The sequence below is a fragment of the Pseudophryne corroboree genome, chromosome 5 (assembly GCF_028390025.1).
Source record: "Pseudophryne corroboree isolate aPseCor3 chromosome 5, aPseCor3.hap2, whole genome shotgun sequence".
NCBI lineage: Eukaryota > Metazoa > Chordata > Amphibia > Anura > Myobatrachidae > Pseudophryne > Pseudophryne corroboree.
This window is the reverse complement of record NC_086448.1, coordinates 452114564-452130307: the sequence shown is the minus strand read 5'-3', so window position 1 is coordinate 452130307 and position 15744 is coordinate 452114564. Positions and strand designations below refer to the sequence as shown.

The 15744-nt window shown below is 46.3% G+C and overlaps 1 protein-coding gene across 3 annotated transcripts in view; it reads left to right on the top strand.

The window, feature by feature from the left end:
* The window catches only part of GABBR2 (gamma-aminobutyric acid type B receptor subunit 2), a 1221295-nt gene that overhangs the window by 752963 nt on the left and 452588 nt on the right, over positions 1-15744 (top strand). The gene's annotated exons all lie outside the window — the stretch shown is intronic.

Below are 15744 nucleotides of genomic sequence, written 5' to 3'. Positions count from 1 at the left end.
GTATATATATTTCTTGTATCACAGGTTGCTGGTTGTGTCTTGATAAAAGGGAGCCATCCCTGAAACGTTGACTGCACCAGCGTTGTCTGTGTTGTAGTTATTTCTGAGTGCCACCACATGTTCTCCTATATATATATATATATATATATATATATTTCAAACTATGGAGGCACTCACACGAAAATAATGGACAACACCTTTGCCGGTACGCCAACGTTTCGGGGATCTCTCCCCTTTATCAAGACACAACCAGCCATTACAAACATTGCAGTATAAATACACAAACATATGCTTACCCAACACCAATCAGAACAGCAAGCCCGCTTTCCCGCCGCCACCAAGCCACACAGGTGAAACTCCTGTCTCCGTGGTCCGCGTAGAGGGGCGGGAGGGGGGCGGGCACGGCTAACTCCAGCTGAGCTCCGGTTGCCTAGCAACTACCAAAGCCGGATGCCCTAACCAATCACTGCTACATCCGGTCCGTGACGCTTCGAGTGATTCACACACCACGTGATCACGATCCGGAGGAGTGACATCGGGCGGGTCTATCATAGCGTGGGGTTGCCAGGCAACCGCTCCAAGCCGAAAATGCACACAAATAGAGTATATATGCACCCAAAAAGAACATAAAAAAGATAAAACACCAAAATTACATAAACATCAAATGTACTACCTATACATAATGTTAATAAAGAAGCATCCCAATAGTCAATAAACGCACTGCATATCCACAGACATACATTAAAGTGGACAAATCTATGTTACTATACGGAACCTCCGCTCTGGACTACCTCAGAAGCTAAGTTAATAAACAGCTACTGAATCCTACAGAACGAAGACGACTAAACAGTAATAATATTCCATAACAAACCACTGTTAGCTCGTATCAGTATCATGCAAAAAACCAATGTTGCATTATAGAAAACAATTGAAGCTTAATGCCTCATTATGACCAAGTGGATACACCGTCTGTAGTTTGTGTATCCACCATGCCTCTTTCTGTAACAGAATTTTACCCCTGTCACCGCCCCTTGTTCTCTCCGGAACATGATCAATATTCTTGTAACGGATAGTGGCCAGAGTATGATTACAATTCCTAAAGTGTCTGGCCACCGGGAGGTCACTTCCTTTCCCCTCTAATGCAGCTCGAATACTGGATCGGTGCAGGGCTATTCATTCTTTGAACTGCCTTACACTTTTACCGACATATAAGAGACCGCATGGACACTTTTATATAATATACGATGAATTTGCTGGTACAGGTCAAGGCATATTTAATCTTAAAAAAAATTCCCGATCTGGGATGGTGGAACACATCACCTGTTTCCAGGCAACTACACGTAGTACATCCTGTACATTTGTAGTTGCCTGGTTTACGGGATAAGAAGTGAAGGGGTTTCTGAGGACCTAAATTTGAAATATCATTATGGACTACCATATCCTTGATGTTACGTCCCCGTCTGTAAGAAGCCATCAATGAGGTATCTTTCAAAGAGGTTAATTCTTTATCTCTCGAAATTACAGGCCAAATACCTTTGGCCCTACAGTACAACTGTTTACTAGCCAAAGTGTAGTCCTGTGTCCACACCATCCGATGCCGGTCATCCACGCGTTGTTTGGACCGTAGGGCCTCTTCACGAAAGATTGCCTTGGCCTTCTGGAGTGAATCTGCAGAGTATCCTCTAGCTTTGAATTTATCAGCCATGATTTGTACTTGTGTGTGGGCATCAGCTTCATCATTACAGATTCGCCTGATCCTCAAAAATTGGGAGAACGGGAGACTCCATTTGGTTGATTCCGGATGAAAACTATTCGCTCTTAATACCGTATTCCGGTCTGTTGGTTTGTAATATATACTGGTGTTAATTGTCCCGTCTGCCTCAAGTGAGACGGCAACGTCCAAATAATGGATCTGTGTAGAGCTATACTCGAAAGTGAATTTAATCGCTGGATCTTTATTATTATTAATGAACATCATATTCTTTAATTCTTCCTCCGTGCCTGCCCAAATAATGAAAATGTCGTCGATAAATCTGCGGAACAGAAATATTTTTTCTGAAAAGCCCTCATTTTGAAAAAATAGTGCCTTCTCAACTTCGCTCATAAAGACATTCGCGAAACTGGGTGCCACACATGATCCCATGGCGCACCCAGTTCGCTGGCGAAAGATTTTGTTGTCAAACAGGAAATAATTCCTCCCCAAAAGTGAGGCCCAATAGGTGGACCTTATCAATTTTAAGAAATCTAAGAGAATCATTGTTAACAGGAACTACGACTTGAATCAAGTATATAGCTGGGCCTATAATAAAGCACCAGCTCCATTTAAAAAACCCAGGGGTCATAGGAAACCCCAAAAAATTGCGCTGGAAATGGATCAATCCAGTACGGCACCATTATCCAGTGATACAGAATGTGCTTCAACTTCCGCCTCTTCAAAACGGCCTGCAGGAGTCAACACTCGCTAAAAAAACGGGCAGAAAAAAGAGCCCGCACACGCAGGGGGGCCAAAACAAAAGGGAAGCAAAGAAAATCTGTGCCCAAGAACACATAGTATTTAATCTCTCATCCAGAGAATTAAGCACTACAGAGGTTCAAGTATTAAATAAGGGACTTTCCTTTGTACCCACACAAGTACCTGATGTATTTACGAATAAAGTCGATTTATTTAAACTGAATCGCCGCATTAAGTTGAAAGAACATTTTGCGGATAGCAGCACCGTGGTGGAAGTGACTCCCATACATAAGAAGTCAAATTTTAATCCTCTCTCCTTGAATAAAAGCATTAAATCATTTACTAGTTGCATGGAGACATATATTGAAGAAACCACCCCTACCAGATGCACCGGAGTGCGCAACCTCTCGAAGAATGAATATCTGGCACTGAAACAGTTGGGCAATTACAAAGATATTACAATACGCCCGGCAGATAAAGGTGGTGGTATAGTTGTCCAGGATCTATCAGCTTATAAGGCCGAGGCTTATCGGCAATTAAATGACACAGCTACCTATGAGAGACTCTCGAAAGACCCCACTACACAGTGTCAAACAGAATTAAATGAGATTCTACAGAAGGCAGTAGATGATGGAATGATTTCATCTGAAATCAAGGAAGCCGTGAGTGAACAGTGGCCTATTCTGCCGGTATTTTATACCATTCCGAAGTTACACAAAGATGCGGCCAATCCTCCGGGACGCCCCATTATTGCGGCAAGGTACTCCCTTTATTACAATTTGTCCAAGTTCTTGGATTTCTATTTACAGCCGTTAATTCAGAAATTACCACTCTGCCTCAAGGACACTACTGCCTTTATTCAAATCCTGCGGTCCATATCACCATTACCGGCTCATCATCTATTGTGTACAGTAGATGTGGCCAATTTGTACACTAGCATCCCCCACGATAGGGGTTTGCAGGCCATGGAAACATTACTTAGAAATCAGGAGGAATATAGTGGGCCAAATATTGATTTCTTCATCACACTATTGGGCCTCACTTTGGGGAGCAATTATTTCCTGTTTGACAACAAAATCTTTCGCCAGCGAACTGGGTGCGCCATGAGATCATGTGTGGCACCCAGTTTCGCAAATGTCTTTATGAGCGAAGTTGAGAAGGCACTATTTTTTCAAAATGAGGGCTTTTCAGAAAAAATATTTCTGTTCCGCAGATTTATCGACGACATTTTCATTATTTGGGCAGGCATGGAGGAATAATTTAAGAATATGATGTTCATTATTAATAATAAAGATCCAGCGATTAAATTCACTTTCGAGTATAGCTCTACACAGATCCATTATTTGGACGTTGCCGTCTCGCTTGAGGCAGACGGGACAATTAACACCAGTATATATTACAAACCAACAGACCGGAATACGGTATTAAGAGCGAATAGTTTACATCCGGAATCAACCAAATGGAGTCTCCTGTTCTCCCAATTTTTGAGGATCAGGCGAATCTGTAATGATGAAGCTGATGCCCACACACAAGTACAAATCATGGCTGATAAATTCAAAGCTAGAGGATACTCTGTAGATTCACTCCAGAAGGCCATGGCAATCTCTCGTGAAGAGGCCCTACGGTCCAAACAACGCGTGGATGACCGGCATCGGATGGTGTGGACACAGGACTACACTTTGGCTAGTAAACAGTTGTACAGTAGGGCCAAAGGTATTTGGCCTGTAATTTTGAGAGATAAAGAATTAACCTCTTTGAAAGATACCTCATTGATGGCTTCTTACAGACGGGGACGTAATATCAAGGATATGGTAGTCCATAATGATATTTCAAATTTAGGTCCTCAGAAACCCCTTCACTTCTTATCCCGTAAACCAGGCAACTACAAATGTACAGGATGTACTACGTGTAGTTGCCTGGAAACAGGTGATGTGTTCCACCATCCCAGATCGGGAACATTTTTTAAGATTAAATATGCCTTGACCTGTACCAGCAAATGAATCGTATATTATATTAAGTGTCCATGCGGTCTCTTATACGTCGGTAAAAGTGTAAGGCAGTTCAAAGTACAAATAGCCCTGCACCGATCCAGTATTCGAGCTGCATTAGAGGGGAAAGGAAGTGACCTCCCGGTGGCCAGACACTTTAGGAATTGTAATCATACTCTGGCCACTATCCGTTACAAGATTATTGATCATGTTCCGGAGAGAACAAGGGGCGGTGACAGGGGTAAAATTCTGTTACAGAAAGAGGCAGGGTGGATACACAAACTACAGACGGTGTATCCACTTGGCCTCAATGAGGCATTAAGCTTCAATTGTTTTCTATAATGCAACATTGATTTTTTGCATGATACTGATACGAGCTAACAGTGGTTTGTTAAGGAATATTATTACTGTTTAGTCGTCTTCGTTCTGTAGGATTCAGTAGCTGTTTATTAACTTAGCTTCTGAGGTAGTCCTGAGCGGAGGTTCCATATAGTAACATAGATTTGTCCACTTTAATGTATGTCTGTGGATATGCAGTGCGTTTATTGACTATTGGGATGCTTCTTTATTAACATTATGTATAGGTAGTACATTTGATGTTTATGTAATTTTGGTGTTTTATCTTTTTTATGTTCTTTTTGGGTGCATATATACTCTATATGTGTGCTTTTTCGGCTTGGAGCGGTTGCCTGGCAACCCCACGCTATGATAGACCCGCCCGATGTCACTCCTCCGGATCGTGATCACGTGGTGTGTGAATCACTCGAAGCGTCACGGACCGGATGTAGCAGTGATTGGTTAGGGCATCCGGCTTTGGTAGTTGCTAGGCAACCGGAGCTCAGCTGGAGTTAGCCGCGCCCGCCCCCCTCCCGCCCCTCTACGCGGACCACGGAGACAGGAGTTTCACCTGTGTGGCTTGGTGGCGGCGGGAAAGCAGGCTTGCTGTTCTGATTGGTGTTGGGTAAGCATATGTTTGTGTATTTATACTGCAATGTTTGTAATGGCTGGTTGTGTCTTGATAAAGGGGAGAGATCCCCGAAACGTTGGCGTACCGGCAAAGGTGTTGTCCATTATTTTCGTCTGAGTGCCTCCATAGTTTGGAATCTACATACTCATCTGAGAGGTTGCGCACCGGACCCTGCTGTTCATAGACAAGTGTGAGTGCCAAGCATACTTTGCTCGTATATATATATATATATATATATATATATATATATACTGTATATATATACATGTCTGGTTCAGAAAAATGTCTCATTCGGAACAGACACGGCACTACAGGTCTCCATATAAATGAGTTGTAAAATCAGGAGTGTATCTCATGCATAGCATATATCTACATACACATCAGCACAAGCATGATAACAGTGCAGCATTTCGGGCCACCACAGGACCCTTCATCAGGTACAGCAAGTGCTAAGAAAAAACAAACATAGACAGCACACAAAACATAAAACTCACCTAAATAGCATCCCCATGCCGGCGTCCAGGTCCGTGAAGCGCCGAGGATCTTCCGATCTCCCGGAGTCGCAGTGCGGATGACATCATCAGGAGGCGGCAGTAACCATAACAACCCAGTTACAAATTCTGCTCCTACGTCGCCACGAGCCTGCCAGCCAGACAGGGGAAGCTACTGTAAACTCAGTCAATACAATGTGAGACAATAACCAACGTAAAAGACATATAGAAAGCATATATAATAGGCATCCAATGGCAATCTATAAAGTAGCAATCACAAAAAAAAGGAGACTAAAGCTACATATCACAATGCGGATGCCATCTAAAAACATGGGAAGAGAAACCTAACAGGGAAGAATGAATAGAGACCTGCTGATGATATACTTATATATTATTACATAAGGGGAAAATACAGTTTAGTAGAGAAACATTACACATGACCGTGGCACCACCATTCGAAATCTCCCCTGGATCAGCAGCTGCATGGCCACTCCTGATTTGCTTTATCACTTCTCCAGGCTTAATACATCTGTCGCAGAATGTCCCTAACACATATGCCGCACATTATTAATGCTCTTATACACATAATGACACAAATAGTGCCCCTTACACATATGCTGCACATTACTAATGCATTCATACACATGACACACATAATGCCCCTTACACATATGCCAAACACTACTTCACAACCAACCAACCAACCCACACACAGCACTCACATAGCCGCTAACACTGTGACCTCTGCCTCTGCTACAGATGTGTCCTCATACATCTTGCCTTAATACGCTATGCAGTAGGTTAGGCATGGCATGAGTCAGCTGGCAGCTCTGCTAACGTCTGGGGCCTTTTTTGATGAAAAATGCATCTTATTTGCATTACTATGTGGCTAGGATGCACAAGCAGCTTCTTCTGATTAAAATATGCGGCATGCCTATAATCTGTGTGCGACTGTGGCTGTATCTGCATACGAAATGCTACGTTACAGTGATTTCCAGGAATACACTGTAACGTAGCATTTCATATGCAGAAACAGCCACAGTCACACACAGAATATAGGCATGCCACATATCATTTTAATCAACAGTAGCTGCTTGTGGCCCTAGGCATACCAAATGCCATAGGCATTTGCCTAATTTGCCTGTGCCTAGGGCCGGCTCTGCTGTCATCCCTAGACATGTTCCTCATGTGCATAGTGGGAAATCCACCACTTCTTTTTGCTATTTACTAATCAATAAGTTCTGGGTAGCACAATGATCATTTGAATGTGCTTTGCAGATTGTTACTTACTCTACTTGTATGAATGTTTTGTGTTCCTCAAATAAAGTTAACAATTCTAACACTGTATAACACATGGCATCAGCAAAATAAAAGTTCTAGGTATTAAGAAGTTGTACAGTACATGGCCATTAGCCATGTTTCATATGGCATCGCTTTGCTTTAAAAAGGACTGCCCCCAGCTCTTTGGCGCATACAGCCTACAATGTACTGGTGGAAAGATAAACAACTTGGTTACCTAGTATACAAACTTTGCTGACTTTTTTAATGCTTGGAAAGGACTCATATTTTTTAGCATGCTTACTGGTTGCATCCTGTGATTTGATTAAGATGGCCACACATGCAACAACCTCTGATATTCATATGGTTAGAGATCTGGCAAGTATTGCCATGTGTCTTGCACACAAGAGTTATTAAGTAATGCAATCTAAACCTAAAAGGTGTTTCTGAAATTTGATCATCTAAGTTTGTTTAAAATACATTTGATTAATGAAAATGAGCTTTGCACAAGATATAAGGGTCTATTTACTAAGCTTTTGATGGAGATAAAGTGGACAGAGATAAAGTGGTGTGGGCAGGGACACTGAGGGGGAATTAAAGGAGGGTGTGGGCAGAGACACTGAGGGGGAGTCACAGGGAGGCTAAACTCAGGGACACTAAGCGGGAATTACAGGGAGGGTTCGGTATGGAAAATGAGAGGGATGGGCTACAGGGAGGCTGAAGTCAAGGACACTGAGGGGCAATTACAGGGAGGGTGCGGAAAGGGACACTGAGAGGGAATTACAGGAGTGTACGGGCAGGGACAGTGAGGGGGGAGTCACAGGGATGCTGAGGTCAGGAACACTGAGGGAGAATTACAGGGAGGGTGCAGGCAGGAACACTGAGGAGGAATTACGAGGAGGGTGCGGGCAGGGACACTGAGGGGGAATTACGGTTAGGGTGCGGGTAGGGGCACTGATGGGGAGGGTACGGGCAGGGATACTGAGGGGTAATTATGGGATGGGTGCGGGCAGGGACACTGAGAGGGAATTACAGGAGTGTATGGGCAGGATCACTGAGGGGGCAGTTACAGGGATGGTGCGGGCAGGGACAATGAGGGGGAATTACAGGAGTGTAAGGGCAGGGTCACTGAGGGGGCAGTTACAGGGATGGTGCAGGCAGGGACACTGAGGGGGAATTACAAGGAGGGTACAAGCAGGGACACCGAGGGGATATATGCACACATACAGTTAAAAACCCCTCTCTAGGTGTGATGGCACTACATGTCCCAGCAAATCCAGTTGACGAGGTGTGCTGGGACTTGTAGTCTCAACACAGCTGGACAGGCAGTCACTGGTCTAGATACCTCTCCATACAGAGCTCTTTGTAACCTGTGATCCAGACTTCCAGGATAGACCATGCAGTGCAGCTACGGTACTGCAGAAAATGTACAGGTATGCTCATGCTGCACTGCTGACTGGTGCTGATTGTAGTGGCTGGTGTTTGGTGACAGACCGCGTGGGACCAATGAGAAGGGGAGCGGATGAGGAAGAGGAAGTGCCTCGCCCCTCCCTATACCTGGAAGTGCCCCGCTCCCCGGCTATATTCACTATCATTGTGACCATAGTCACAGAGAGTGTCAGAGTGCAATACGGTTCTGAGAGTCCGGCAGTGGATGAGCACTGCTAAGGGATGTACTCGGTGAGAACTACTATGTCAGTCTACCCCCTGGCATGGGTGGCACTGCCGGGCGGCGACCCCTCTTGGCCGGCGCCCATGGCAAGTGCCATCCTGGCCAATAGGAAGATACACCCCTGCGTGGGAGCATGTAATCAACATCATTTGGAACTATTATACTGTGACCTTTGCCTAGACGTCTACTCACCTTGGAACAATTATTAAAAAGGATGAATATTGTTTATTATTTATCACTGTCTGGTGTTTGCACTTGGATACATTTATTTCTTTTATTTTGTTAACAATAAGGATAAAATAAATTGTAATACTACAGTAATTTCAGAACCAAAACAAGAGCCTCCCTTGGGAGGTGGAAGAAATCCTATGGCTTGACAAAGGGTATTTATTCAGATATATTTCCATTTGTGACAGGTACATCCTAAATTAATTTTAAACATAAGACAACAGAAATATGAATAATGATGTTAGTAACATATTGTATTATAGTATAACTTTTAAGTGGTAAACAAAAAACAAAGTTAGTTTTTGTTTTTTGTTTGATGTTTTACTTATATTTACAAAACTTTTCATACTGAAGCCATAGCTATTATAATTTTTAAGACCAGATGTGTTTAGAAAATCTCACTGTGTCACAAGTTACTTCTAGCCTGTGGGGGTAATTCCGAGTTGATCGCAGCAGGAACTTTGTTAGCAGTTGGGCAAAACCATGGGGGTAATTCCAAGTTGATCGCAGCAGGACATTTTTTAGCAGTTGGGCAAAACCATGTGCACTGCAGGGGAGGCAGATATAACATTTGCAGAGAGAGTTAGATTTGGGTGGGTTATTTTGTTTTTGTGCAGGGTAAAATACTGGCTGCTTTATTTTACACTGCAATTTAGATTGCAGATTGAACACAACACACCCAAATCTAACTCTCTCTGCACATGTTATATCTGCCTCCCCTGCACTGCACATGGTTTTGCCCAACTGCTAAAAAATGTTCTGCTGCGATCAACTTGGAATTACCCCCCATGTGCACTGCATGGAGGCAAATATAACATGTGCAGAGAGAGTTAGATTTGGGTGTGGTGTGTTCAATCTGCAATCTAAATTGCAGTATAAAAATAATGCAGCCAGTATTTACCCTGCACAGAAACAAAATAACCCACCCAAATCTAACTCTCTCTGCACATGTTATATCTGCCTCCCCTGCAGTGCACATGGTTTTGCCCAACTGCTAACAAAGGGGGTCATTCCGAGTTGATCGCTCGTTGCCGATTTTCGCAACGGAGCGATTAAGGCAAAAATGCGCATGCGCATGGTACGCAGTGCGCATGCGCTAAGTATTTTAGCACAAAACTTAGTAGATTTTACTCACGTCCGAATGAAGAATTTTCATCGTTGAAGTGATCGGAGTGTGATTGACAGGAAATGGGTGTTTCTGGGCAGAAGCTGACCGTTTTCTGGGAGTGTGCGGAAAAACGCAGGCGTGCCAGCATAAAACGCGGGAGTGTCTGGAGAAACGGGAGAGTGGCTGGCCAAACGCAGGGCGTGTTTGTGACGTCAAACCAGGAAAGAAACGGGCTGAGCTGACTGCTGTGTAGGAGTAAGTCTCGAGCTACTCAGAAACAGCTAAGAATTTTCTATTCGCAATTCTGCTAATCTTTCGTTCGCAATTCTGCTAAGCAAAGATACACTCCCAGAGGGCGGCGGCCTAGCGTGTGCAATGCTGCTAAAATCTGCTAGCGAGCGATCAACTCGGAATGACCCCCTAAGTTCCTGCTGCGATCAACTCAGAATTACCCCCTGTATTTCAACTGGTTTTATTCAGCCACAGAACCTGTATAAGTCATATGTGTTTCTGATTAAAGGGGTTCAAATTTTTATGGGCATATATTTATCACTATCCGCATCTCGGATGTGGATAGGATGTGATAAATTCACCCAAATCCGTAATATTATATTTGAATACATTGCAAGGATGTATCAAATATCGCATGCGGGGATAGAGCTTGTGAGAAAGCTCTGTCCCTGCGAATCCACTTACCACACTTCTCAGGGTATTTTCTGGTCATCTTATCCCGTGATTCCCTGGTGCTGTAAAGTGAGATATCAGCTTTAAAGCATCTGAGTTCTCTTAACTGCATTGGGGGTCACAGCAGGAGCTCAGCGGATGATTGGCTGCCCTCACCCCATCACCAGGGGCGTCAGAATGTTTTTAGGTTGGGGTGGGCAAGATATAATCTTTTTTTGGTGCCCCTATATTGTTGAATCACTAAACGCCAGATCCACATGAAATACATTGAGAAGGCCAGATCCACACTAAGAGGGTCATTCAAACCAGATCGCTGCTGTACGTTTTCGCACAGCGGGCGATCAGGTACTAACTGCGCATGCACCATAATGCTGTCGGACAGCAACAAGGGCCATCGCTGGTCAGCAATGGGATGGTGCAAAAAATCCATTTGCATGGGCGTTCACAAGGTGATTGAATGGAGGAAGCTCAATGAGGGTGGTAACTGACCGTTTACTGGGAGTGTCCAGAAAAATGCAGGCGTGCCCAGGTATTTTCAGGGAGGGTGTGTGATGTCAGCACCGGCCCCGATCAGCCTGATGTGATCCCACTGTAGGAGTAAGTCCTGGGCTGCGCACAGACTGCACAAAGTAGATTTTAGTGGATTTTAGCAGCTTGGCGTATACAATCGCAGTATGCTATCGCACACTTTCACTGCAAATATAAACTCCCCCTTGAGGTGGCGACTATTTGAACACAGAACAGCAAAATTAGCACTACAGCTCTCCCATGTCCCTCTAGTTTCCCACCATGTGCCCCATGTAGCAGGAAGAGTAGATCAAGCACTAGCAGTGACCAGTGCAGTGCTGGCGTCGAGATGACTGATAGTAGTGGCCGTGGGAGTTACAGGAAGGGCAAGGGGAATGGATGCTGAGGGGGAGATACAGGGAGGGTGAGGGCATGGATGCTGACAGGGAGTTAGAAGGAGTGTGAAGAGCACTGAGGGGGGAGTTACAGGGAGGGTGAGGGAAGGGGAACTGGGGGGAGTAAAGGGAGGGTGAGGGCAGGGGCACTGAGGGCGGAGTTAGAGGGAGGGTAAGGGCTTGAACCCTGAGGGTGTGATACAGGGAGGGTAAGAGTAGGGATGTTGAGGGGGGAGTTATAAGGAGGGTTAGTTCACACTGAGGGGGAAGCTACATGGAGGGTGAGGGCAGGGGCACTGAGGGGGGAGCTAATGGAGGGTGAGGGCAGGGACACTGATGGGAAGTTACATGGAGGGTGAAGGCAGGGACACTGATGGGGAGTTACAGGGAGGGTGAGGGCATGGACGCTGATGGGGTGTTAAAGGGAGGGTGAAGGTTGGGACACTGAGTGGGGAGTTACAGGGAGAGTGAGGACGGGGCACTGAGGGTGGACTTACAGGGAGAGTGAGGACAGGGGCACTGAGGGTGGACTTACAGGGAGAGTGAGGACAGGGGCCTGTAAAAATTGCTTTATAAGAATAAATAAAATACTCTAAATTCAAGTGTGGATTAAACATTCATATACAGATTATAACATACGGAGAGCCATCCCCACCTACTGTCGTTTACCATATATAGGATGCTTAGGCTGCAGGGAGCGGGACGGTCAGGGTTAGGCTGTGGGAGGGGGGCAGTTAGGGTTAGGCTGTGGGGGGATGGTTAGGGTTAGGCTGTGTAGGGGGCAGTTAAAGTTAGTCTGTCGGGGGGATAGTTAGGGTTAGGCTGCAGAAGGAGAGGGTTAGGGTAAGTGGAGTGGCAGGGGGTGGAGCAAGATACTTTAGTCTACTTGAATTTAGATTTAAACCAAGATGTTTAATGTTGTCCAAAGCACAGGAATGGGAAGGAGCCAATTAAGTAAAGCAAAGGGGATTGAAGGATATCCCAGCCAGGGGCGTATCTACCCATTGGCCAGGATGGCACTCGCCAGGGGCACCAGCCAAGGAGGGGGCGCCGCCCGGCAGTGCCACCCTTGGCCAATAGGAGGAATCACTTAGTAGTGGCATCTCCTGTGCTGGAGGATCGCACAGTATTCAGGAACAGGCGTCGGTGTTCGGCACCGCAATGCACTAGTGAAGAAAGTGAAAATAAACTACAGTTCCCAGCAGCCCTTGCTGTTGGGAGCTCCTGCAAGCAAGGGTTGCTGGGAGATGTAGTTTACTTTCACTTTCTTCAGGAAGTGTGGTGCGGTGCGGAAGTGTGGTGTTCCTGCCTACAGTGCGATCCTCTAGCCCAGGCGATGCCCAGCTCATCACACTAGGTATACATATTACAGATATGTTCTTTGAGGGGAGAGGACTATATGCAGGGAGGGGGAAGACATTGTGCAGGGAGGAGGGAGACTATGCCTACTGTATGTGCGGGGAGGGGAGACTATGGCTATGCACAGGAGGGGGAGACTATGCCCATGTGCAGGGAGAGAGGATACTATGGCTATGTGCAGGGAGGGGGGAGACTATGCCTATGTGCAGGGAGGGGAGACTATGGCTATGTGCAGGGAGGGGGATACTATGCCTATGTGCAGGGAAGGGGGAGACTATGCCTACAGTATGTGCAGGGAGGGGAGACTATGGCTATGTGCAGGGAGGGGGAGACTATGCCTACAGTATGTGCAGGGAGGGGAAACCATAGCTATGTGCAGGGAGGGAGAAGACTATGTATATGTGCAGGGGGGGAGACTATTCCTATGTACAGGGAGGGGTGAGACTATGACTATGTGCAGGGAGGAGGGAGACTATGCCTATGTGCAGGGAAGAGGGAGACTATGCCTATGTGCAGGGAGGGGAGACTATGGCTATGTGCAGGGAGGGGGAAGACTATGCCTATGTGCAGGGAAGGGGATGGGGGCTATGGCTATGTGTTGGGATGGGGGCTATGGCTATGTGCTGGGGCGAGACTATGGCTATGTCCTGAGAGAGGGATGGAAACTACGGCAATGTGCTGGTAGGGGGATGGAGACTACGGCTATCATGTGCTGGAAGGGGGATGCGGACTACTTCTATGTGCTGGGAGGGGGATGGAGACTACGGCTATGTGCTGAAAGGTGGATGGGGACTACTTCTGTGTGCTGGGAACAGAATGGAGACTACAGCCATGTGCTGGGAGGGGAATGGTGGAAGGATGTGGGGACTACGGCTATATGCTCGGGACAGGAGGTTATCTACAGTACCCATTGGCCAGGATGGCACTCACCAGGTGCACTGGCCGAGGAGGGGGTGCTTCCTGGTGTTGCCACCCTTGGCCAGGGGGTGGAATCACTTAGTAGTGGCAGTGCCAGGGCAGGTGGTTCACATAGCCCCAGGAGCTGGCACCGGTGTTCGGCACTGCAATGCACCACAGTGAAGAAACTCAAAATAAACTACTAGATTACTATCCTTAATATATCACTACATTACCACTACTAGGTAGTGAGCAGAGATACCTTTTCATTGCCATTAATATTTGATTATATTTGATTATACCCCCTGGCTGCGGGTGGCATCGCCGGGCGGTGCCCCTCCTTGTCCGCGCCAAGCACTGCTGATTTCTCCACAGTGTGACAAAGATTACTGCTGTACTACTGTGTAACGTAATTTTAATTGGGAGTACTATTGTGTGGTCATGTCCCTTTCCCACAAGATCATGCCCCTATTTTGCACATGCGCCTTCCCTATTTCAAATATGGGGCACCAGTCTCTTACTTTGCCAGGGGCGCCCAGATCCCTAGATACACCCCTGATCCCAGCTGGTGTTCTCCCTGCAGCCACTAGTGGTTACTCACTTTGCCAGCGTTTTGTTGATTCCGGCAGTAGTCCCCATATCTGTCTCCCCTCGATCTATGCCCCGGGCTGGCTGGGTAGCGTCCTTACTGAGAAACCTCTAGGGATAATCCATGTGCAGTCCGTTGTAAGGGGCGCAATGCATCATGGGATTTGTAGTTTATACTGTATTTTACTCCTCTGAGCAATAAAACATAAACTTCAAATCCCATACCACTTCTCTGGCTGGCCGTGTGTATGACTGAATGTATGTGGCCAGCACGGCTAAGTCCCGGATGGCGCCCGCAGCAGCTTCCATGATGAACCTGTGCCGGGCGGTGCAGATGTCTCTCCAGTGCTTGGAGCTATGATCGGCGGGCCACTGCCGTTTCAGCTGTCAGTGCTCCGCGTCAGGTGGTATGGCTATGAAAGCCACCTGATGCAGAAGTACCGACAGCGGAACAGGCAGTGGCCAGACAACTCGCTGCTGGGTGCCTGGGGCTGAAGCAGAGACAAAGACTGTGCTGCTCCCTCAGCAAGGAGAAGTGAGCCTCTTTTCATGAGTGACAAGATTTGGCAGTCGGCAGCACATATCAGCAAGGTCACAGAGCGGGGAGAGTGCATCTTCGACCCGGCGCCTCCCTGCTTTGCAGACCTTGCTGAGGGGGTAGCGCCGGGCCAGGGACATTGATTGCACGGAGTGGAGGATGTAATGTGCGGTCTTTCACCTGACCGCACATCGCTACTCCGCTCCTCCTGTACACCATCGGCGCCTCTCTATGTTTGGGGGGGTGAGCTGCCCCCTTGCCCCTCCCCCCCGGGAACCAACGCCTCTGCCCATCACCAATCAACAATCACCAGCATTGGGTGCAGGTAAGTATTACTTTTATTTTTTTTTATAACTTTCTCTTTTTTTACACAGTGATCAGGCTGTGGTCTGTCAGATACAAATTGCTGATCATAAGGGCTAGATCCAAGCTCAGCATTCACTGCCAGCAGGAAGGGAAGGCTGTGCAGGAGTAGGGGAACCAGACGGAAACCCTACTAACACTAGTTAAAGATATTGTTATTATCACAGGGCTCAATCCGGTTATATATTTTACAATTTTTTTTTTCAATTGAGTGACTTTATAGATTTTT